A 23,657-nucleotide genomic window follows, 5' to 3' on the forward strand; every position below is an offset into this window, starting at 1 on the left:
CCATCTGATCATGCTGAGTTTCCTAAACACTATGATTTTGGCTTCCAAGTGATTTGGTTACATCCCCTTTCTTCTGCAGAAAATGCTTCTACACCTGTTTGGTAAATGAAGCCTAGAGTTACAAAAATTCTAAAGATTTAAAATTCCAAGTTTCTAAGAGGTCACCTCAAAAGGACAAAAATTAAGACATATGTAAAAGTTGAGACCAACAAGAGGCAATCCCCACACTCCATGGACATAGGCACTCTTGGTGGTAGGCCTAATGCCCACGAAAACATATATGTATTCTTTCTAGTACACAAGGGCTGCATTTAGAGTCTGGGATTTGGGACTCACTGTTCAAAATCCTCAGACTATCAGTGAGAGAAAAGCTACTATTTAGTGAACGCTGGCCATGTGTGGAAGGAGGACTGTTAGGAAGGAGACCAGAAAATGCTTTGTCTCAGTGACTCCTCACAGACAGGAGTAGAGGTTTGGTGAGCAGAAGGCACTTGTCAAGCCCAGGACTGGCTGACCGGGTACTCATAGTCTCTCTCTCCCACCACGCTGAGGTGAGAGGTGTCCCAGCACAGCTGTGATGGGCCTGCACACCCAATGGCAGCCACCTGGGCAGAAGTTGCAATCATCCTTGTCTTCATCTGCATTATCAAGCCACACCTCTCCAGCCCCTGGCAGCTGACAAACAGGCTGGCCTGCCTTGGCCACATTCTATCAGCCTGAGCTACAGGCTCTGTGCTGCCGCCTCTAGCCAGAAGTCAGAGGCAGGAGGCCTCCACTCCTCTATTCCCCGGCAGTTTCTGGGTACAGGGGGTGGAAGGAGCAGGACACCCTGGTGCAGAATTCCACCATTCTCAAAATCAGGTTTGAGAACCAGGGAACTCCCCTGATTCCAGGAATGGAAGCCCCTCCCCTCTGGGATGTTGCTGAGACCAACAGTAGGAAACAGGGCCTCTGAGGTTTTACTTGGACTGTCTACATGGTTGGATGGAGGCAGGCATTTTGGGACCAGTCCACAAGGGCTAACCACCAGTCAGGCCTGGGCATACGGGCCTGCGCACACGCTTTGATCCAGTCACTCCATATCTTCCATACAGTGTTTGACTTCCAACAGTCAAACACACTTCAAGCTCCCTTTAGCACCACTAAATCAGAAGGCCATTTCTTCCCCTTGAGGGGTCTCAGTTTTCTCATCGGCGAAAGGAAGAACTTGACGTAACTGGTGATCTCCTCAAGGATCCCTTATAACTGCCCTCATCCAGAGGAGGCCCTGATTGTTAGAGAGACCTACAAAACTAGCTGGTTGTTAAGAGGAGGCAAACGGATTAACCTACAGGAAGGCATTACAACAGGTGGTTAGCATGTGCTATTTCAGATAATCCTCCCAGCAACCCAGTGAGGCAGGTAATACAGACACATCACAGACGGCAGAACTGAGGGATGGCCCAGTCTCAATCCACACCGACCATGGCAGCTTGGGACTCACGGTGGAGCTGGCTGGAGTCCAGGCCCACACTTGCTCCCTGACACGTTTCCCTTTGTCATCAATCGGAGTGAGGAAACAATCTCTGCTCTCATATTTGCCATCATTCCAATCCCAAACAAAGAAGTATGAAGTCTCCAGGCCCCTGGGGGGGCCTGACTTAGGTGGTGCAGGAAAGGTTTCCGGCGAGCTTGAGTAGCCTCATGGATCCCGAAAGATGTGAGAGGATCTCGGGGGACCTTCCTACTTCCGTAGAGTCAGAGTCTCACTGAGGAACCTCAAGAACTTGGAACAGGGCCTGGCACCCCCTAGGCAATCCATGAGTATTTGCTGAATGGAGGAATGAAGACATCCAGAGCTTAGATGCACTGAGGGCTTGTTCAAGAACCCTTCGGTGTGAGTTAGTGTGAGACACACCAAAATCAGCTCAGAACCACAAAGCCAGTCCCTCTGCAGTGTGTGCCAAGCAGAGGTCTCCACACCCCAACCTCTGGGGACAAAGGACAAAGGCCCAGATGCTGAATCAGAACTGCTCTTCACCCCAAGTACCAGGGGAGCACCTGATAGAGCAGGAAGAATGTTTGAATACAAAGGCTACCCAGCAAAGTGGGCACAAGCTCAGACTCTGGAATCAGGTAAACCTGAATTCCTATCCTGGCTCTGTCACTTTAGTCAGGTGGCCCCAGGCGAGTCACATAATCTCTGTGAGCTTGTTTCTTATCTGAAAGTGGGGATAATGTTAGTACCTACTCAACAAGGCTGTTCAGAAGATGAAATGAGATTATGCCATAAAGGACACAGTCTGGTGTTTAGTGCAAAGTTTGCAACAGAACAACAAAAATAAATCCTTGGAGATGGCATCTGTATCTTGTATTGTATGCATCAGAGGTGGCAGTTAGGAGCACCTCTGGAGTTCTCTGCTTGGGTTTAATCCAGGTTCCCCTACTAGCTAGCTATGTGAACTTAGCAAATTGCTTTAACTCTCTGTGCCTCAGCTTCCTGGTGTATAAAATAGGGTTGATTGTAAAGATTAAATGAGTTCTATACTAAAGAGCTTAGAATAACTTTTGTTTCAAAGTAAGCACTCAATAAAAGGTCATCTTATACTTAATTATTAATATTTCTAGCATCCTTCTCACTTTGTTCCAATAATAGATTCCACCCCATCCCTCACTCAACAGCCTAAAAGAAAGGTGTGGGACTCAGGATAGGTTCATCAGATTATCTTTCTTTCTTGGCCACATTCTTAGGTATAAAGTGTGTGCAGGCACTCCAAACTGGGTCAATCCAATCTAAAAAGTCCTGGGGATAGCCTGATCCTCTTGGATCTCATGCAGGGCTGTGTGGAGTCAGCTGGGAGCTGCCTGCCGACACAAACTAAGTAGGGGATGCTGCTCCAGGGATGCTGGACATCACCTGTTCTCTTTCTGGGGTTGGATTCTGCAGTGCCTCCTTTGAGTTTCTGTACCTCTGCTAGAACCTTCGAGCGTATTCCATTTTGCTTAAGCTCATTCAAGTTGGGTTCCTATCACTTGAAACCCAAAGAATCCCCACTAACAGCAGCAGTCAACAATTGGCTGCTTTATCATCACTAAATCCCACCCACACTCTCACTGAGACCCAAGCAGCCAAGAAAAAGCAAACATGGGCAGCAAGGCATCTCCACAAACTGAAGCGACAGGAGCTGCCCACAGCCCTTGGACCCACGCCCTTCCTGGGAGAGGAAGATGCTGGAACCAAAAAGAGGAATAGCCCAGCCCTGCGGCCCTGGGCTGGGAACCCAGCCTCAGATGTGGGTCCCACTTGCCGTGAGCAATAGGAAAAGGAAAGAAGAGAAGGAAGGAGACAGCTTATTTCCACTGGCTTCACAGTGATACAGGAAAACATCCGGGCAGCTACTTGAAACAATTCCTTTAGAGGGCAAGTGAGGGAAGAAAAATTAGCTTGTCTGAGCCCTTAAATTACTTTTGCTGGTATGATTGCATCTAACCTCACACAGCCCTAGGAGCTGGACGCTCATCCAATCCATCCCAGGTGAGGAAACTGAGGCTCAGAGAGATCAGTAACTAACTGGCTGAGGTCACACTGCTAGCGCCCGCTGCGTGGGGTACCCGTCATGCTGCCCCCTCAGCACTCTCTGACCCCCGAGCCTGAGGCCTCCTCTTCCTCCAGGCTCATCAGCTGCCACTCACACCTGTGCTCAGACCCAGCCAAGGGAGACGGGATGCGCTGCAGCACCCCCATCTACAGCTAGCCTCTACCCCGCCCAGAGACAGACCCCCAGGCACTGACAGGACAGGCAGCATATTGGCTGTTTCCTTGTCTGAGCATCAGTTATTTCAGTCTCCAAGAGCTCCAGTGTGATGGTAACAAGATGGAATGTATCCATGGGCTTTAAACAGGATATGCCTGTCAGAATCCCATGGAGTGTTTTGTTGTTTTTTTTTTCTGGGGTAGGGGTGATTTTTCTGTCACTTTTCTCAAGAGATTCTGACTCCACAGGTACAGCTACAGTGCCTGACACACAGCATGGGCTGAACAATGTTATCTTTAATTTGTCTCACGTTCTTGCCACCTCCTGGGCCAGCACCCAAAGGGAGTCTATCCCTATACCTCCAGGCCTCCTAACAGCACCCTCTTAATTCCCTCCAGAGAAAGAAGCTCCACCTCCACATGTGTTTTAAAGAGTTTTAGAGAAATCAACGGAGAAGGCAACGGCACCCCACTCCAGTACTCTTGCCTGGAGAATCCCAGGGATGGGGGAGCCTGGTGGGCTGACATCTATGGGGTCAGAGTCGGACATGACTGAAGTGACTTAGCAGCAGCAGCAGCAGTGAAACCAAAGCAAAAACCAAACCCCGGCCTGGTAGCAAAAACAAAGAATCAACACACACAGGTCACCTCCTTCACCTCCTGCAGCAGTAGCCGTGGGGTGAACGCAGGAACCAGCACGCCCAGCCGTCTTCTTCCCCAGGTCCCTGGAAGCTCAATGCCAAGGTCTACACAGACATAAACTAAATAACCAGTTGGCATGAGGACTATGCAGACACAAACATCAGCTGGTACCAAAGGAGACTCAGCTGGAGAAGGAAGTGGCAGCTTCCAACGTTTGCTGGAGAAAAACTGAAAACCATGATCTAAGATGATGTGAAAACCATCCTGACTACAATAATGTCAAGAAGAGCAGCAGCCTTGTCACGGCCCCAGTTGCACCCTCGGGTACAGGGTAGCTCAGTAAACCATTCCTGAGGGCCCTCACTCACTGACCCTCATAGGACACACACTTCACAATGCCACAGGCCACCCAGAGCTTGCTTGCCAGCTACCGGCTTTTCTGTTTGCTTTCCGGCAGCTGGGTTTAGGCAGGGGCTGCCCAGTCATGTGGGATTATCCAAGCATGTATTTCCCTTACTTTTCTTATTCTTTTCAAAGTTTATTTTCTGCTATTTAAAAGTAAATACATTAATTAAAAGGAGTGGACTGATTTGCCCTCAAGGCATGAACTGGTTTCCCTCCTCCCTGACTGGGTGCAATAAGGCACCATGCCCTGCCTGGTATTGGAATGGTATGCAGTATACTGGCAGGGACCTGTAGACAAGCTGGATCAGCTAGACATCTGAAAGGGGATGGAATGCTTGAGTGGGTCCTATTTCCTGCCCTCCTGGTTCCCATCAAATCAGCCAGGAAGAATCATTTAATAAACATTTGCTAAGTTATCTGGCTAAGACTGTGAAAAACACCAAAAAGCATGGGGACTGGGGATCTGAACTTGAGAAGCAGAGGCAGAAGAAGAAAGAATGCTACTTCAGGGACAGCTGGCACTTGGGCTTGGAAGTGAGCCTCACTGCATGCATATCCTGAGACCTCGGGGCAACGATGTCTACCTTATAAAGCTAGGGTGTAGATTAAATAAAATAATACATGTCAAATAGTTAACAAAGGCTGCCATGTATTAGCCATTTACTATGAGCCAGAAAGCGTGTGCTGCTTTGTGTGGATTATTTTACCAGATCCTTACAACTTGCCTGTGAGACAGGCACATCCTCAAGTTCAGATGAGAAAACTTAGACTCAGAGAAATCAAAGCATCTACCCCAAATGACACAGTTCATAAGAATCATACCTAGAACACACACCCAGACCCACCAGACTTCAAAGTCCCAGTCTCTGCTCTGCTGCCTGTTGACAGGTGCTCAAAACACATTACATAACATGTAAATGCCAAACTGGGGGCTGCTGGCTCTCCACCCAGGAGGCATATGGAAAAAAGAGGGGGAGTTTTGGCTGAGAGAGTTTACGAAACCTTTCTGAAGTAGGCAGGGCTAAATCTTAGTCTTGAAGGGTGAGGCTGGAGAAAGACCAAGAAGTAAAGGAAAGCATTGCAGACCATAAAAGCAAAGAGCTAGAGGCAGGGATGAGCCAGGCAGGTAGGCAGAGAGAGATGGCAGAGTTTGACCAAGCTGGAGAAAGAGAGAAAGGGGGACTGCTCTGAGCAAGGGATGGGCGCCTGAGCCATTATCTTGGTGGTCGTTCTTTCTGGCATCTTTCTCACCCACACTCCAGAGGCGCTCCTGTGACTGCTCCTTTGGTCACACAATAATCATGGAGGGAATAAAAAACCACGATTATAAAGGCCCAAGAACCCCTCTTTCCCCAAAGCAGGCTTAAAACCCAACTGCAGGAGCAGGCGTTTTTGCCAACTCCCAGCCTATGTTGCTGTGATGACCTGCCAGATCCAGATTCTAGCCCAAGCTCCAGGATACTGGGAATCTGAACACTGTATAAGTACCTATGTATCACCACCACCACTCTGGCATTTAAGGTTCTCAGGAAGGAGAAGAGAGCGCAGGTCCCAGGCTGTAGCAGATAACTCTTCACGGCAGAGTCCCTATCTCACTGGACTTTGTATTCCCAGGACATGGTAGGTACTTTCTCAATAACCTGGACCAAACAGTAAATTCTTCTGCTTAAGGAACTCCCCTAGAGTTGGGCAGGTATGGATTACAGCCCATCCTGGAGCCCGGGGTTTAGGTTCACCTTAGCTGAAAAGACCATTTGCCTGTTCATCTCCTGGAAAGGAAGTGCCCCCCGCCTCCAGGAGTGTCTGCTTTGGCCCCCAGCAACCCCATGCACCCTGGACATGGTTCTGAACTCCACATCTAGTGCCTGCTCTTCCCCCTGGGCCAAGCCGTGGACGTCAGCCTCCTCCACTTCTGAGTACAGGTTCCCCCTAACTCCCAGATCCCCCAGCCTGGGCACTGAGTTCAGTGTCTGTCCTCAGCCACTGCTCCAAATGCTGAAAGCTACGATGCCCTCCCACTGTCTCAGCTCCTCACCAAGCCCAGCCCAAGCCTCAGACCCACAGAGAAGGTAGAACAGGGCTGAGATGATTTAAGCAACTCTGATCACTAACTTAGCACAAGCCATCATCATGTGCTTTTTTAGAAATAACAGGACCTGGAGGAGGGAGAGGATAAAACTGTAGAAACGTGTGTTAGGCACTGTTTCCACCCCACCTTCCTCCAGAGAAAAGCAAAGGGGAAACGATGAAGGGGCTTTGTGGGAATGGTCAATTCCTGAGTCTCCAGATGGGGGCACCTGGGATGGGCAGGGGCACATGTGTCATTCATTATCTTCCACCGGCCAGTCTGTGGATAAACTACTTAACTCTGAGGAGTCACGGTCTCCTTATCTATTAAATGAAGATAATAACCAATGACCATACAAGGAAGACTGTGAAGGCTAAGCAAACTGTAAAGTGCCCTTAGAAATGGCAGATATTTCCCAGTCTTGGGAGGCGGGGGCTTCAAGTAAAATATTCGACTGCAAGGGAAATGGGAAACTGAACCCATTCTATGTGGCAAACCTTCTAGACAAGGTACAAGCCTTCAGGGATGTCAAAAACATTGATTGAGAGCTATTTCCTGGTCTCACATGCTCACTGTCTGGTGAGGGGAAAGCTCCACCCACATTTGTACAAAAAGGCAAAACAAACACGTATTACTGGACGGATCGTGTGGAGAGGATGGGACATTTCCTTCTGGCCTCAGAGTTTTGGAGGCTTTTAAAAATAATATTATAATAACTATTAGCATAATATTTTCTTCGTGAGTGCTTGCTATGGGCCAGGCACCTCTAAGTATTTGCATGGCCCACCTCATTTATTTCTCATAAAAAGCCTATGAACGGGTTCACAGATGATGAAACTGAAGCACAAAGCAATTCACTTCTTTCTTGGCCTCATGCAACTGGTAAATGGTGGAATTGGAATCTGAACCCATCAGACTGTCCCTCTAGCACACAGGGGGCGTAGTCAACCAAGACAGATCTGAGAGACTCTCTGCAGCTGAAAGGCTCTGATAAGGCCTGCAGGGATGAGTCATTGAGGGAGGGAACCGACTCACTCACAGCCTCTCCTGCTCCTGGGCAGTTCCGACTGCTGGGCCAGGGCCTCCACTCTGACGCTGCCCCAGTCTGTTCAGGCAGTTGGCCACAGCTCTGCACTCCCCAAGGCTCCATGTGGGCACCAAATACCAAGGGAGATTGATGTAAGAAACTGTATGTCAATGTACATTTACATAACAGCTCATTTATGAAGTAATTTGTGTTTATTGTAAAAGGCAGCCAGAGAGGGAAAAAATCTGCGAACTCAGGCTCTGCCTCTTACTCGGCTATGTGACCTCAGGCAAATATAAGCCTCTCTGAACCTCAGCTTCTTCATCAGTAAGATGTGGTTAACAGTGCTCATTTCAGGCAGTCGTTGTAAAGAAGAAAGGAGGTAACATGTCCAGTGTAGCACCTGGCATACCATAGGCTTATTACGTTGGGATGAATCAGACAACTTAACAAGGATTTCCATTGGAAAATCATTTTTTCCCCACAATATTTGGTGGTAATAGCAGTACTTTTAATTAGTATTCACCTGTCACTAAGTTAAATCCATTACTGGCATTCTCTCATTTAATCCTTAAAAGCATCACTTTCTTCAATTGGTGTAGCTTTAGGACAACAGAAAGAATATGTCCAACACATTAACTTTACTCATACATGGGGAGAGAGAAATAGACTGTAAAGATGATATACTGTAATATACAAACTTCCTATATGTCAGGTACTATTTTACAGACATGGAGCTTGAGGCACAGAGAGGTTAAATAATTTGCCCAAAGTAACTCAGCCAGGATTCTTAACATTCTACTATACTAAAATAATGAAAGAAAAGTCACAGCAATAATGTGTAAGTCTCACATTCTAAGAACTTCGGGGATTGGTGTCACCCCCCACAACCTGAGCCCTGTCATCATCCCTCCTCTGCCAGTGTCCACTCTCACCCTCACCCCAGTGCCATGGCTTGCTCCCTAGCTCTGCCCCACCACTCCCAGGAGAAAATGTCAAACCAATGGGCTGTTTTAGGCCCTGCTCCTCTCCTGGAATCCCAGCCTCCCAACCAGCCTCCCTGCCTCAGCCCCCTATATCCTATCCTCTACAAAACCACGGGGGACATCTTCCCATACACTCCTCTACTCAAGAACACTCCAAGGCTCCCTGCCGCCTGGAACTGAAGACCCCAGTGGGTAGAAGAGGATCAATAAAGGACTCAGGGTCCCCACAAGATCTGTCTGGAATAGTCTCCTTCTCTTTGGCCCCAGACTTCTCACTTGCTGGCTTATAAGTCCCAGAACAGGGTGAGTCAGCAAGACTTTTCCTGACCACTCTATTTAAACTTAGAGCACTCCCCAACTGCTTCCCTCCACCTGCACCCAACACACCCTCGCTTCCTGCCTGCTTTAGTGTTCTTCAACCACTTCTCATCACCTGGCCTCACACATTTTAAGTCTTTACTGTCTCTCCCCCCCTCCTAGAATAGAAGCCCCACATGACAAGGGATTTTACCCTCTTTATTTTTCCTTGCTGTAACTGTAGCACCTAGAACTGTTCCTGGCACAGAGTAAGAACTCATAAGGGCTTCCCTGGTGGCTAGTGGTAAAGAATCTGCCTACCAACACAAAAGACATGAGTTTGACCCTTGGTTGGGAAGATCTCCTGAAAGAGGGGATGGCAACCCACTCCAGTATTTTAGCATAGAAAATCCCAGGGACAGAGGAGCCTGGTGGGCTACAGTCCCTGGCATTACAAAGAGTTGGACATGACTTAGTGACTAAATAATAACAAGAACTCATAAATAACTGCTGAATGAATAAACATTTAAAATGCCTCTAAGAAGCAAGTGTCCAAACAAAACAATGGTGGGGGTATGGCTAGTGTTTCTGGCCTCCTCTTTGCTCCTGAGAACATTTCTGGAAGACAGACTAGAGATGCCTTGATTAAAATGTCTAAAGGCCAAAGTCTTCCCAGGATTTACAAGAGTTCCCTGTAAGACCCTGGGCCCTCATCGTCCCATTCCTTTTCTGAATTTCTATACACACACACCCCTTCTCTCTATCTATCATGCTGAAAGCAGCCAGCATCCATCCTAAACTCCTCTGCCAGCCTCATCTGAGTCCCACCTTCAAACCAGGCGATACCCCTCTTCTCCTGGACACCACTAGAGATGCTCTCATCTTCCTCCCACTTATCCATCTGTACTTTACCTACTCTTGAAGATACAGATCAAATGCAGCCGCCTCTGCTTCCACCTCCTCCAGGAAGCTTTCCAGGCCCTCTCCAGCCTCCAGAAAACACTCCCCCACACCCACTGCTGTTTCCACCAGTCACATGGAAGTTAGTCATGAACTACTTTGTCACTTGCCTGTTATGACTGAGCTGAACTGTTACCAAAATCTGTTCATTTAAAAAACAAAACAAAACATGTATCAGACACTTTAATCACACACACCCGTGCACTAGGCAGATGAGGATGTCCAGGAAAGCAATGATATGTAAAGTCCCACAGGTCTGGAAAACGAAAGGACATAGTTGTTCCAGGCAAACCCAGACATTCAGAGTGTTTCAATTTACTCAAATATCAGATGAGAAAACAAAACAAAAATATACATAGTAAAATAAATTTTTAAAATTAAAAAAAAAAGCACATGATGTTTTAGGTGACTTACCACAGAAAACCAACACTTGAGGCCCAGGTGCACCTTCTGAGTACCCGCTCTAAATAAACCGAGATTAGAACAAAAGGCAGGAAAATGTAAACTGAGATTAGAACAAAAGGCAGAAAAATCTCAAGCTACTTCTGAGCTTGGAGAGATGAGAGTCAGGGAGGAAGGGAGTGGGCCTCGGGCTGCAGAACCTCTCTGGGCTGGACCCATGCCGGATCCAGGGAAGGGTCTCCTGGTGTCCCCGCTGTGAGGTAAGTGAGCTGTGACCAGCCCGATCACACCTAAGGAAGCAGGCACACCTGGGAGCAGAAGGCAGCATGCCAACTCAACCAGCTCGCCAATCAGGACTCCCAGATTATCTATGCTTTTTAAAATTTTGAATGGCAAACGCTTCACTGGGTTCAGAAAGCACAGATGTATCCAGGAAATGCGCCCCTCCTACTCCCGTCACATCAACCCAGTCTGTCCCTGCCCTGAAACAGGTAACTATAGTTATCAGTGGCTTGTGTCTCATCACTGATGGCGTTTATGTACATACATGCAAACAGAAATATGTATTCTTTCTTACAGGGCGCAGACTACACATATCCCTATGCCTAGCTTTCATCTTTTAAAGGAATGAACTTGGACTAGGACAGCAAGACAGAGGATCTCTACACAAAGAAAAAGAGGTTAGTCTACGTGAAAGGCCCATGAAACAAAAAGACATTCTGGAGGACATGTGTGCAAGGAGAGAGGGCTGAGGGAATACTCCAGAGGACAGGTGTGTGAGGAGCAAGGCTGAGGGAATATTCCAGAGGACAGCTGTGAGAGGAGAGAGGGCTGTGGGAATATTCTAGAGGATAGGTGTGTGAGGAGAGAGGGCTGAGGGAATACTCTAGGGATAGGTGTGTGAGGAGAGAGGGCTGAGGGAATATTCTAGGGGATAGGTGTGTGAGGAGAGAGGGCTGAGGGAATATTCTAGGGGATAGTTGTGTGAGGAGAGAGGGCTGAGGAAATATTCTGGAGGATAGGTGTGTGAGGAGAGAGGGCTGAGGAAATACTCTGGAGGATAGGTGTGTGAGGAGAGAGGGCTGAGGGAATATTCTAGGGGATAGTTGTGTGAGGAGAGAGGGCTGAGGAAATATTCTGGAGGATAGGTGTGTGAGGAGAGAGGGCTGCGGGAATATTCTAGAGGACAGGTGTGTGAGGAGAGAGGGCTGAGGGAATATTCTAGGGGATAGGTCTGTGAGGAGAGAGGGCTGAGGGAATATTCTAGGGGATAGGTGTGTGAGGAGAGAGGGCTGAGGAAATACTCTGGAGGATAGGTCTGTGAGGAGAGAGGGCTGAGGGAATATTCTAGGGGATAGGTGTGTGAGGAGAGAGGGCTGAGGGAATATTCTAGGGGATAGTTGTGTGAGGAGAGAAGGCTGAGGAAATACTCTGGGGATAGGTGTGTGAGGAGAGAGGGCTGAGGGAATACTCTGGAGGATAGGTGTGTGAGGAGAGAGGGCTGAGAGAATATTCTAGAGGACCAGTGTGTGAGGAGATAGGGCTGAGAGAATTCTCCAGAGGACTCTCGTGGGAGATGACTGAGGTTAAAGGTCCAGTCACTGCAGGCACTACTGCTCTGTGATGACCATAATCCCAAGTCAGTCAATGACAGCCCTTGGGGTTGCAGGGCAGGCAGTGGGATCTACCATTCTGTTGGCATTAAAGCCCCATTGGCTAAAAGCTCCAATCAGCCTCGCTGAGTTCTTCACCTTCAAGAAGAGAGAGGAAGCGTCTATAGGAGAGGGACTAACCTAATTCCCATGGCAGTGACCGAATGGGTACTGACTAGGGGGGACACAGGAAGGAACTGTGGAGGAAAAGCAATCATTTCCTCTGGAACTTGGGAGGGACCGAGAAGGGGAAGTTGGGTCTGAGACTCTAAGGAAACAGACTTTAAATTGCTGAAAGAATAGGAGGGCTCTGGAACCTGAGATTGAGGAAGTAAATGATTCTGATGCTCTGAAATGCAATTCTAACTGTGCAGTGGAGGATGGGGGAAGGGCAGAGGGGAGTGAAGACAAGAAGGCACAGACAGGGAGAGGTAGGAGGGTGAGAAGGAGAGGGAGGGCAAACAGGGCTTTTTAGGAAGCAGGCAGCTCATCACTCTGCTTCAGAGCTGGACCTGGTGGCAAACTGACTGGATACGATCTCCCCCTCCCGCTCCGAGCTGTGAAGTCTGGAGCATGTCAGTGAACCCCTCTGCACCTTAATTTCCTCATTAGTAAGTGAGGATCATGAGAGTATTTCTTTAATGGGGCTGACACAAGAATGAAGTGAGGGCTTCGCTGGTGGCTCAGGGGTTAAAATCTGCCTGCCAATGCAGGAGACTCAGGTTCGATCCCTGGACCAGGAAGATCCCACATGCTGTGGAACAGCTAAGCCCGGGAGCTGCAACTATTGAGCCCATGCGTGCACAGCGACTACTGAAGCCTGTGCACCCAGAGCATGTGCTCCACAGCAAGAGAAGCTGCCGCAATGAGAAGCCCGCACACCGCCACGAAGTGCACCCCACACCCACTGGCCACAACTAGGAAAAGCCCATATGCAGCAACAAAGACCCAGAGCAGCCAAAAATAAAATAAATTTTTTTCAAAAAAGAGGAATGAAGTGAGTTAGTGTTTACAGAGCCCTCACACGGTGCTGGCATGTGAGTGTGAGAGAATAGAGCCACGCGGTCACACAGGGAACCTTGACAAGGTGAGTTGTTGAAAAGCACAGGTCCCATCAATGGGAGAAGGATGTGTAACAAAAGAATCCCCTGAGACAGCCTCCTCCCAGAGCATGAACCAGAGGAGGACAGTCTGAGACGAGCCGAGGCTGCACAACATGCCCAGACTACAGGAAGGACTGGTGGTCGTCTTGAGCCAAGATGAGGTATAAAGGGACTCTGGTAAACTAGACTTTGGCTCCGACTCTGGGCACACGATGGCCCCTGTTGAAGAGAGCTATCCTTAGACCGACACGTCAAGATCCAATGCTGAGATGAGAAAGGGTAGCAGGTGGGGGAAGCTTGGATTTTTAGGAAAGGACGTTTAGATCATTTCAATGCCATCCACCCCCCTGGTTGGCCTGGAGCATTGGAAACTCTGGCAGGTGAGACCGCTGAACTGCATCTGTGGAGGCAGTCTGGGGATACCTGAAAGCAGTCCCGGAGCCCTCTGGGAACTGAGAGCATGTGATGTCAAGGAGTGTCCATGCCTTTCTGTGATAGGATACTTGATAGTTGGTGGAGAATTATGATAGATTTGGCATAACTAGATTCAAAAAGGCATCTGGTTAGAGGTCAGGAAAGCAAAAGGCAGAGACTGAGGCAGGGGTCCCCAGGCAAGCCAATGAAAGATCCTGTCAGAAGGGGAGGACTCTAGCAGAGGGTTCTCTGTAATAAGCATTTTACTGGCAACTTGGGCAATGCTAAGGAAAGCACACTAAACAGGATCCTGAAAGAGCTCAAGGGGAAGGGTTGCACAGAATTTAACACACTGAAATTTAACAGAAATGCTTGTTCTGAATCAGACTGGAGGAGGCTTGCACTTAAATTCTAAAGAACATGATAAGGACAGGGGAGAAGAAGTTTAGCAACACCCCATGTTAAAAAGATCTGGTGAGGAGAATTCCATGGCAGTCCAGTGGTTAGGACTATGCAGTGGGTACAGGTTCGATTCTGGGTTAGAGAACTAAGATTCCGTAAGTTGTGTGGTACAGCCAAAAAAAAAAAATTTTTGTCAGGAGTAATGTCAGTGAGTCAAAAATGTAAAGTAGCTGCCAGAAAAAACTGATGCAATCTTGGGCTGCATTAAAAGAAATAGAATGGCCTGAATTAGGGAGGGGATACCTGCCTTCCTCTGCTGTGATCACACCACACCATGAATATGAGAGATGGTCTGGGTACTAGCTTCGCTGTAATAGAAAGATACAGACAAAAACGGAGCTTGTTCAGAGAAGAACCACAGGAAAACACCGGAACCCACATCAAGGGCTGTAAATCTGGAAGAAAACTCAGGAGAGGACAAGAGGGCTGTCTTTAAGTATCATACTTCACTTATTAGGAGGTGCACATTTTTTTCAGTTACAGAATGTCTGAAAGCAGAATTATCTTATAATACCCTACCATCTAACAATCTCTAGGCCAGAGTGCAGCTGTGGCATAGTTGTCATTGCCTCATTGCCACTATCAAATGGAAATTTGACTATTATTCCCCGTGACATGTCTGGACAACTGCAACCCTCAACATTTCAGGAGCCAGAACATTCAAGGACCATTTGAGGAAGAAACGTGAGTCCTAGATAAAAGAATTCCAAAGACAATAGAGATTAAGAAATACATCACCACTTCACAGAGTATGTAAAAAAAACCCAAAAATGAGTATATTGATAACTCTGAGTCAAAAAGTTATTTGAGAGATTTGGATTTCAAAAGTGAAGACATTTTCAAAATGCTGTAACTAATTTCTTTTCCTTTTTATGTGGATGCAAGAGTGATATGGACAAAAACCTTACATCTAAAGTCCAAGAGAATTCTTTCAGTAAATATAAACATTTTAAGTGATAACGAAGTATTGTTCTTCAGTTTAACTGGAAGTACTTTCTATGTCTTGCAGGTTCATAAGAGAATGGTATATCTTACAATCAACAATATCACAGATTTGATTTAAAAGACAGTGTCTGGGGACTTTCTTGGTGGTCCAATGGCTAAGACTCTGCAATCACAATGCAGGGGGCCCAGGTTCAATCCCTTGTCAGGAAACTAGATCCTACATGCTGCAACCAAGAGTTCATGTGCCACTAAAGATTCTGTATGCCACAACTAAAAAAAGATCACATACGCCACAACTAAAAAAAAAAAAATCCTCTTGCCACAATTAAGACCTGATACAGCCAAATAAATATTAAAAAAAAAAAAAAAAAGTATCTGAAGAGCTTTCAAGTGGAAGAGAGACTAGAGTATCCTTCTCTATGATTTCAAGTAGGAAGAACTAGGCCCAGATGCCAGAAGCTATAGGGAGCCAGTAGAGGGTATAGGAGGCGCTGTCCAAAGATGGAATGGGTCACCTCAGAGGCGAAACCCAGGCTGGACCACAATGGGGAAACCAAGTACCCATGTTACAGACCCATGGTCCCAAGGTCTGACTGAGAAAACTCACCACAAAGAGAAAGGCAACCCGTCTTTCTTTGTTACCCACCTACGTGCTTAGCTCAGTTATTCTTTTAAAAAGTCACCACTTGAAGATAAAAGCCGTTTAGGGAACAGCACTGAATGAGGGATCTGAAGCAAAGTGGAACGTGGCCTGCAACTGTGCTCTCAGACTCTGGTGGGCCAGCTGGGGGCCACCTACATGCCTGCCATGTGCCAGACGTGTGACAGGTGTGCTACATACACTGTCCCAGTTAATCCTCACGGCCCCCTGTGAGACAAGCACTGTCACCGTCATCTTACAGAAGAGAAGCCTGACACCCAGAGAAAGTCAGTGGCTTTACCGAGGTGTTACTGCCACTCTGAAAGCCATGGTCACTCTCTGACAACATGCTTCAAATAGAGGGACCTCCAAAAGTTTTGACTGGCAGAATGAATGGAGTGCGCAGCTGAGCAATTAATGAATGGACCAATTTGGCCTCATATTGGCAGCACAGATGCTAGGAGAACAAAGAAAGAGGAAAGCTGTCTCAGCGTTCCATCCCCACCCTCTATCAGAAGCTCCCACAAGCACAAAACTCATGCCATTTGCTCACTGCTGAAGCAATTTATTCCAACACATAAAGCAAGGGTGTTTCTGAGACGTCTATGGCAGAGAGCAGGTGCCAGCAGCTCTGCTCAAATGTCAAAGCTGTAAGCACACCAGGCTGCCATGCCTCCCACCTGCCAGGTTAACACTGGAGCAGGCAGAAGCTGAGCTCAGCTTTTGTCCCTTCCCAGGGCCAGGATGTCCAGAGGGCTGGAGAGTCAGCCAACTCCCCGCCCTATGTGTTCCAGTTGCCTGGAGACATTCAGTCCAGTCCCAGGCCAGCCGGCCCAGGCTTCCTCCTCCACTGGGGAGATCAACTCAAAGTGGGCACCAGATACTACAGCAGCACCCACCTGAAGGGGATAGTCAGGGGCTTATGAGACCATAGAAGGGGGAGAATCAAGTCATTTCTGATGATGACCCACAGTGTTCCGTGAGCAGGTGACATCTGTAGAAATGATTCTAATGGAGGAGGAAGGGATCATGGAGGTCCTTGCCCAGTCCAGCTTTGCTGCCTCAGCCATGTGCAGGCACATAACACTTTCTCTTAATCCATGGGTACCCACTTCCAGGGGTTCAGCACCCATGACTCCCCTATGCATCCCCCTGAGGCTGACCCTGAGGGAGGAGACCTCTTGTAGTGAGGTGGTGAAAAATAAGGGCAATTACTATTGTTCTACAGAAGATAGAGCCACCGAAGCACAGAACAGGCACACTGGGGGGGCACAGAAAGTGATAGATGTCCCATATTCTAAGACCCTAACTGAGGCATTCCAAATGGGCTGCCTTCCTGATCAACTGAAAGATAGGGTTTGCCCATACTGACCCCCTTCACACAGATGATAGTGAGACAAAAGCACAGACAAGGCCTTAGTCGGGCCCAGCCTTAAGCACCCCTCGACCCTTCTGTTGCCCAACCCCCACTACCGTCTGGTCAGAGTATCTGTCCAGCACATGGAGGGCAGCGCAGACCTCCTAACAGATTGCCCACCACTGATTCTCACATGAGCTTATCTTGCACAACCTGATCTGCCTGAAGGAGCACTCTGACCATCCCTCTCCAATGGTTCCCACTGCCTGCAGGGTTAGGGCCATACTCACCCCTTTCCCCAGTACTCAAGACTAGCCTGATTCCAGCCTCAGCTTCCACAGTTCCCCCAGGCAGCCCCCACACTTCTACCACGTGACATCCTGAACATACCCTTATGTTTCCACATCTCTGTGCTCTACCCCTCCCCACCTCTGCCTATGGAAATCCTATCTTTCAAGGCCCAACTCAATGACCAACAGCTGCCTCCTCCAGGAGGTCTCCCCTGACTCCCTCACACTACGACTGTCTAATGCAACATTCCAAACTCTTATCTTGATGTGTGGGCATCTATGGGCTTGTCTAAGGCACCTCCCTCCACATGTTAGATGAAAGCTCTGCTTCTGTCACTCAGCACAGTACCCCTTGGCATGGCAGCTGAACACCAAGATCTAAGGAGCATGGGTCACCATGCACCATGCCAGCACCCTATTTACAGTCGTTTCTGATTCCCTCCTCCACCTACTTCTAGCTGACTCATTCCCCATTCTCTCAAGGTTTAGCTCTCAGCTGACAGTTAATTGGAGATAAACTAATCAACATAGTACCTTTCCCAGTTAAATTCTATATTTTTAACAAAGGCCCTTTGGAGACAAGGGCTGAAGACAAAGGTGGGAATTTTAGGCCCCAAAACTCTGGAGGCAGTAATTCTGATAAGTGAAGATGTTGCACCAAACCTCTGTTCAAGCCAGGGCTACCAGCGTGCTAAATTGTTTCAGTCGTGTCTGACTCTTTGCTGGCCCGTTGGACTGGAGCCCGCTGGGCTCCTCTGTCCATGGGATTCTCCGGGCAAGCATGCTGGAGTGGCTCACCATACCCTTCTCCAAGGGATCTTCCCTACCCAAAGATTGATCGCTTATCTCTTGTGTCTCCTGCATTGGCAGACAGGATCTTTACCACTAGTGCCACCTGGGAAGCCCCAATTCAAAGCACAAGAGGCCTGCTAGAAAGAGGAGGTGCAGCTTGGTGCTGCAAAAGGGAAGGCCAAATCCAAGTATGCTGCCCAAGCCTGGTCACAGGCTCACAGCCCAACAGAAATGGAGGGTGGAGAACAGACTCTGACCTGGCTAGGTGACCTTGAGCCAGGAACCACACGTTCTGGCCTCCACTCAGTATCAAGAAACCTTGATACTTCCCTGGCAGTCCAATGGTTAAGACTCCATGATTTCACTGAAGAGGGCGTGGTTTCCCTCCCTGGTTGGGGAACTAAGATCCCACAAGCTGCAAAGTACAGCCAAAAAAACTCAATTAAACAAACAGAAATACAAGAAGCATCTGAGCCTCAGTTTCTCCATAGGTGAAAAAAAAACAAGGTGGCAGGGGTGAGAACCAGATGATCTCAGAGGTCCCTTCCAATCTGACATCTCAAGTTTCTATGACTCATAGTCTCTACTCGTCCTCCCTCCTGAGAGGTCAGTATCATTTGAAACTACCTGCTTCCACTCTCCCCTTACCCTAAGCCCCACCTGAGTCCAAAGGGAAAGCTAAGGCTAAAGATCTCCCAGCCAATTAGCAGGCAGCATTCAGCGGGCAGGCCCCTCTCAGCATAGAGGGAGGAAGGGGCAGAAGTGGGGGAAGATGTTGGTTTCTATGGACATACAAATGCTACTCTCTCTTACTCCATTTGTCCCAACCCAGAAAGACAGTCAGCTGATTGCCTTTGCTTCCCTGACCTACCTTTTTAAGAGATTACCACTGCCTGCCAAATGTAAGTGCTGCCCTAAAATCAGGACATATAAGGTCTCTCTGCCTGGATCTGAAGGGTTTCAAATGGGTAGAGAGAGCATGATGAAGAATGAAACTTGGAGGCAATCTAGGCCATGGTGTGCAGACCTGCCAATTAAAGTTCTTTAAAAATAGCCTCTTTCTTCTCTTATGCTGAAGATAAAGATGAAGTTTCAGCAATAAACAGACATCTGCTGGAGCTTCTGAAGAAGATTACAGCATAAACACCCCCAGAGAACAGCCATAAACAGCCCAGAGCTTTCTACAGGCGCCTGCAGCCTCCCGCTCACCAACAGTAGGGGAGAAGTGAGGGGATGGAGGGACAGAGGAAGAGGTGGTATTCAGAGGCTGGGGAGGACACAGCAGGAAGAGGTGGTGGGGGAGAGCCCAGCTTGGCAGTAAATGGAGAACTGGCTGCCATCTGCAGGGAAATAAAAGCTCAGGGATCCACCAAGAAAATTTCCAGGAAGTCATCCAGAGGATTCCATGCCAGTGTCATTCATTCTGAAAATGGGTCACTCCTTACAAGTGGAAAAAAACTGACAGTTTTGAGTGCCTACCTAAGTGGGGCACTTCACAAATATTCTATTGCTACATCAATTCCCTGAGTTCAGTGTGATTATCTCCTTCTTTTTGTTTTTGTTTGTTTTTATGCAGACTAAAACACTAGGGTTCGTTGATGCCCAAGGCCACATGGCTCCGATTCAAACCCAGGTCTGTCTTAGCACATTTGTTTGTCTTTGCCTCTGTCACCTGCACCCAGAATGTCCCCCCGAGGTTTATTCTCAGTGCCCAGACTCTCTGCACCCACAAATCCAACCCACGGAGGGTCCTAAATGGGAGAGCCGACAGAGCAGGGTAGAAGGGCAGGAGTCAAGCCATGCCTGGCTAATTCAGATAACTGCTGAGTCTCGGCAGCCCTATGGTTTTCCTATCGTGGCTTCCCAGCCTGAGAGAGGAGTGAAGAGGGAACAGGCACAAATATTTGCCTAGACTATCTGGAAGGAGCCACAGTAGACTGGGGACAGCAATGCCACTGAGGAAGAGAACTGAGAACTGGAGGACTGCTTTTCATTGAATTCTCTTTTTACTGAGTGAATATGTTACCATGCACCCATGTATGTGTGGAGTGAATAGCCTCATCTGTGTGGGGGGTGGTGAATGTCATGTATCCAGGTATGTGGGGGGGTGGGGCTGGGTGAGCACCACCATCTATGCATGTGTGTGTGGAGGTGAGTAGCATCACTTGTGTGGTGTGTGTGTGTGTGTGTGTATACATGGGGCGGGGGAGGGTGAGTACCATCATCCATGCATATGGTGGGGGAGGGGTGAATCTTTTTTTTTTGGCTATACCATGCAGTTTGTGGGCTCTTATTTCTCCCACCAGGGATTGAACCTGGGCCCTTGGCAATGAAAGTGCAGAGTCCTAACCACTAGACCACCAGGGAATTCCCATGGGTGAGTCATTTTTAAGAGAGCCCAAGATGTCAGGTACAAGGTAACAGACACACCCAAGCTGGAGATAGTGACCTGGACCAAGCAGGAAGTCCTGGGTCCCCTGCTCGCAGCAAGCCTGGAATCCAGGAGAATCTTCCTCCCTCCCTCACATCAGTAACTTGCTGCAAGCCCAGGCAGATGGCCAGAAGCTCTGAGCATGAACCCCTTGGTCTCCAAGGCCGCAACCAGTTGCATGATCCCCCATAACATCCCCTGAGGAAAGGGATTGAATCCTCTCCTCGAGGGTCTGGAGAGAGGCCTCCCTGACTCCCCTGCTTAATCCTCTATTCTGTCCCTTTCTCCCACTATCGGATTTCTCATCCCTCCAAGCAGAGAGCTCCTGACTGTTATCACCTTTGTATTCCGTTGTGCAAAAGCCCAGCCGTCCTGACATGTGGAGTCATCAGCGCCCCAACTTTACAGTAGCCGTGAACTCCACAGGCCGCACCTCAACCCACCATGCTGCTCCCCTGAGATGAAGCTGTCCAGCAGAAGGGTTCAGCAGCTCTGCCAGGCCCCCAGCAGCTTTCCTTGGTGATCAGAACGCCCAAGTGACTTTTTCCCAGGCACTTCTTAATCCTCCCCTACACTTCATTCTCCTGGCCCTGGCACAAGTTAAACCCTGAGATCCTGCAACTCTTCACCATATACAGTCAGTTCTCAGATCAGTAGCCAAGGCCAACCATTCAGAGTCACCAGAGCCAAGAAGTAGTTTCCTCATCTTAACACATTGACACTACGGTGCAGGACGAGATGTTCTTAGACTCCCCCTCTGTCTCTGGCCTGGTTGGGTTTCTGCACTAAGTGTGTTAGGAGCTACAGCCTGCAAATGTTCCATTAAACCTGCTGTTGCAGCAGCTCAGGGATCAGGGGCTGCTGGCTGACTCTTTGCTATCCTACCTTGGTGCCTTCAGAAAGGACATCGGCACTAAACACCCTCCACTGCATGGGAAAGGGAAAACCTGAGCCCCAAACCAGCAGCAAACAAGCCCCTGCCTTGATCTCTGTATTCCCCGAAGAGAAAGCTGACAAGCCTTGGAAAGAATACAAGAGCAGCAAGGTCTCTGGACACCACCAGGAGAAGAGGGGTTCAGGTGGGGAGGGGCAGGGAAATTGCTCTGACTCTCGGGGGAGAGAAACACCAGCGCAAGTACAGAACACACTAAAATCCCAACCCTACAAACACCGCACCATCCGCACACAAACACACACAACTCGCTCTCAGCCACCAGGGAGACACAGGTTTTCCTGGGAAAAACTGTAGTAATATTTAGAGCAATTGCATTTAAGAAACGGTACAATACCTAGTATCAGACTTCCCCAGTGGTTCAGTGGTAAAGAGTCCACCTGCAATGCAGGAGATGTGGGTTCAATCCCTAGGATGGGAAGAACCCCTGGAGAAGGAAATGGCAACCAACTTCAGTATTCTTGCCTGGGAAATCCCTGGACAGAGGAGCCTGGCAGGCTACAGTCCATGGGGTCTCAAGAGAGTCAGATACGACTTAGTGACTAAACAACCACCACCATACCTGGTATTCACAAACGGCTCTTCCTCTGGGACACAGGGATGGACACTTCCTCAATAGCTGGCAGAGAAGGGAAGCATCTCAAAAATCACACTCCACTGTGACCCAGCCCTGAGATGAAGGTTTGTTTGTGACTAGAGGGCCCATGTCCCCATCACCCCCACTAACCCTGAGTTCAGAGACCAGATGATCAGGGCTTGAGAAGGAGGAGCCTTATCAGCGCAGAGCAGCTGTGCTTTCTACCTCGGAGGAGGTGGCAGGGAGGAAAACAGAAGATGGTGGAGGGAGGGGTCAGGGCCCCCCGAAGTGAGGTGAGTGGGGCATCTGGCCATCAGGCACTTTCCCAAGGGGATGAGACAGGCCGTCTGAGCCTGAAGCTTTGCCCTGCCTGCTTTTTCTTAACCCACTATGTTATTTCTGTCTTCTTCTGATATCTCCAACTCCCTGAATAAAAAAAATCAAAATCAAGAGCCTACCAAGAGAACGATTTCATTCTGAGGAAACCAAAATGAAATTCTCATGAAAGAAAGGGAGGTGGTACAATGGGAAAGAGGGTCAGGCTCCATGGATTCCGCAGCTTCCTGTCTCCACAGCTCCAGCTTTCTGAGGTATAGGAATTCCCTGGTGGTTGACACTTTCACTGTATGGGTCTGGGTTCCATCCCTGGTTGGGGAACTAAGATCCTGCAAACTATGCAGTGAGGCCAAACATTAAAAAATGTAAATAAAAACACAGATATACTCTTTAAAATAATGTCAAAAAATAAAATAGGCAAATATCAAAATCCCAATGGGTATAGGAACCCATCCACACATAAAACTGGACCGAGTGCATGTATAATCTTGTTTACCTATGAAAATCAGTTGAAGGAAGTTCTCTTTTTTAAGAGGAAAAATATCCCCAAATATTTTTATTTTCCATTTGAACAATAAAACATTTCTATTATAAAAATTTTAGAAAAACGCTGAGAAATATAATATACAGGAAAAAATTAACTCTATCCCCACCATACAGAGAGAAAAACAACCTTCTCTTATACTTAATGGCTAGTGGAAAAGCCTGTTTATGTTTAAGGAGGAGGAGGAGTAAAAGAAAAAAGCCTCCTCATTTAGGGGCTATTTGCAGAGAAGGGTCTTTGCTGGGTGGGTCAGAAGATGGCTATCAGAGAGCCCAGCACCTTGGAGAGATCTGACAAGGAATCCAGGTGTGAAGCATGTTATCTGGGGAGGGAACACACCTCATCCTTCTCGCTGAGCCTCTGGTCTCCTTCATTAGAACTCCTACAAAGGTGCCGATGGCGATACTATCTCTTCACCATAAATTCAGACCAGACACTGAAAGGTTTTAAGTGTATGTTTTCTGTCACGGTCTGTCAGTTGCAGATGGATAATGATTTGAGAAGAGCCCACACCTTGCCCAGGTATGAGGCCAGATAGAGAAGGCTCCCAAAGGCACAAGGCAAGAATCTTGCACTGCCAAGAGAGAGGCGGACGACATTCTCTGGGCAGCCCAAGGCCAAATGCCTGACTCCTAGTGTGGT

The 23,657-nt window shown here is 48.2% G+C and overlaps 1 protein-coding gene across 7 annotated transcripts in view; it reads right to left on the reverse strand.

The window, feature by feature from the left end:
- Window positions 1-23,657, reverse strand: part of MICAL2 (microtubule associated monooxygenase, calponin and LIM domain containing 2) — a 233,885-nt gene that overhangs the window by 206,246 nt on the left and 3,982 nt on the right. The gene's annotated exons all lie outside the window — the stretch shown is intronic.

Source organism: Cervus elaphus, chromosome 1, assembly GCF_910594005.1.
Source record: "Cervus elaphus chromosome 1, mCerEla1.1, whole genome shotgun sequence".
Lineage (NCBI taxonomy): Eukaryota > Metazoa > Chordata > Mammalia > Artiodactyla > Cervidae > Cervus > Cervus elaphus.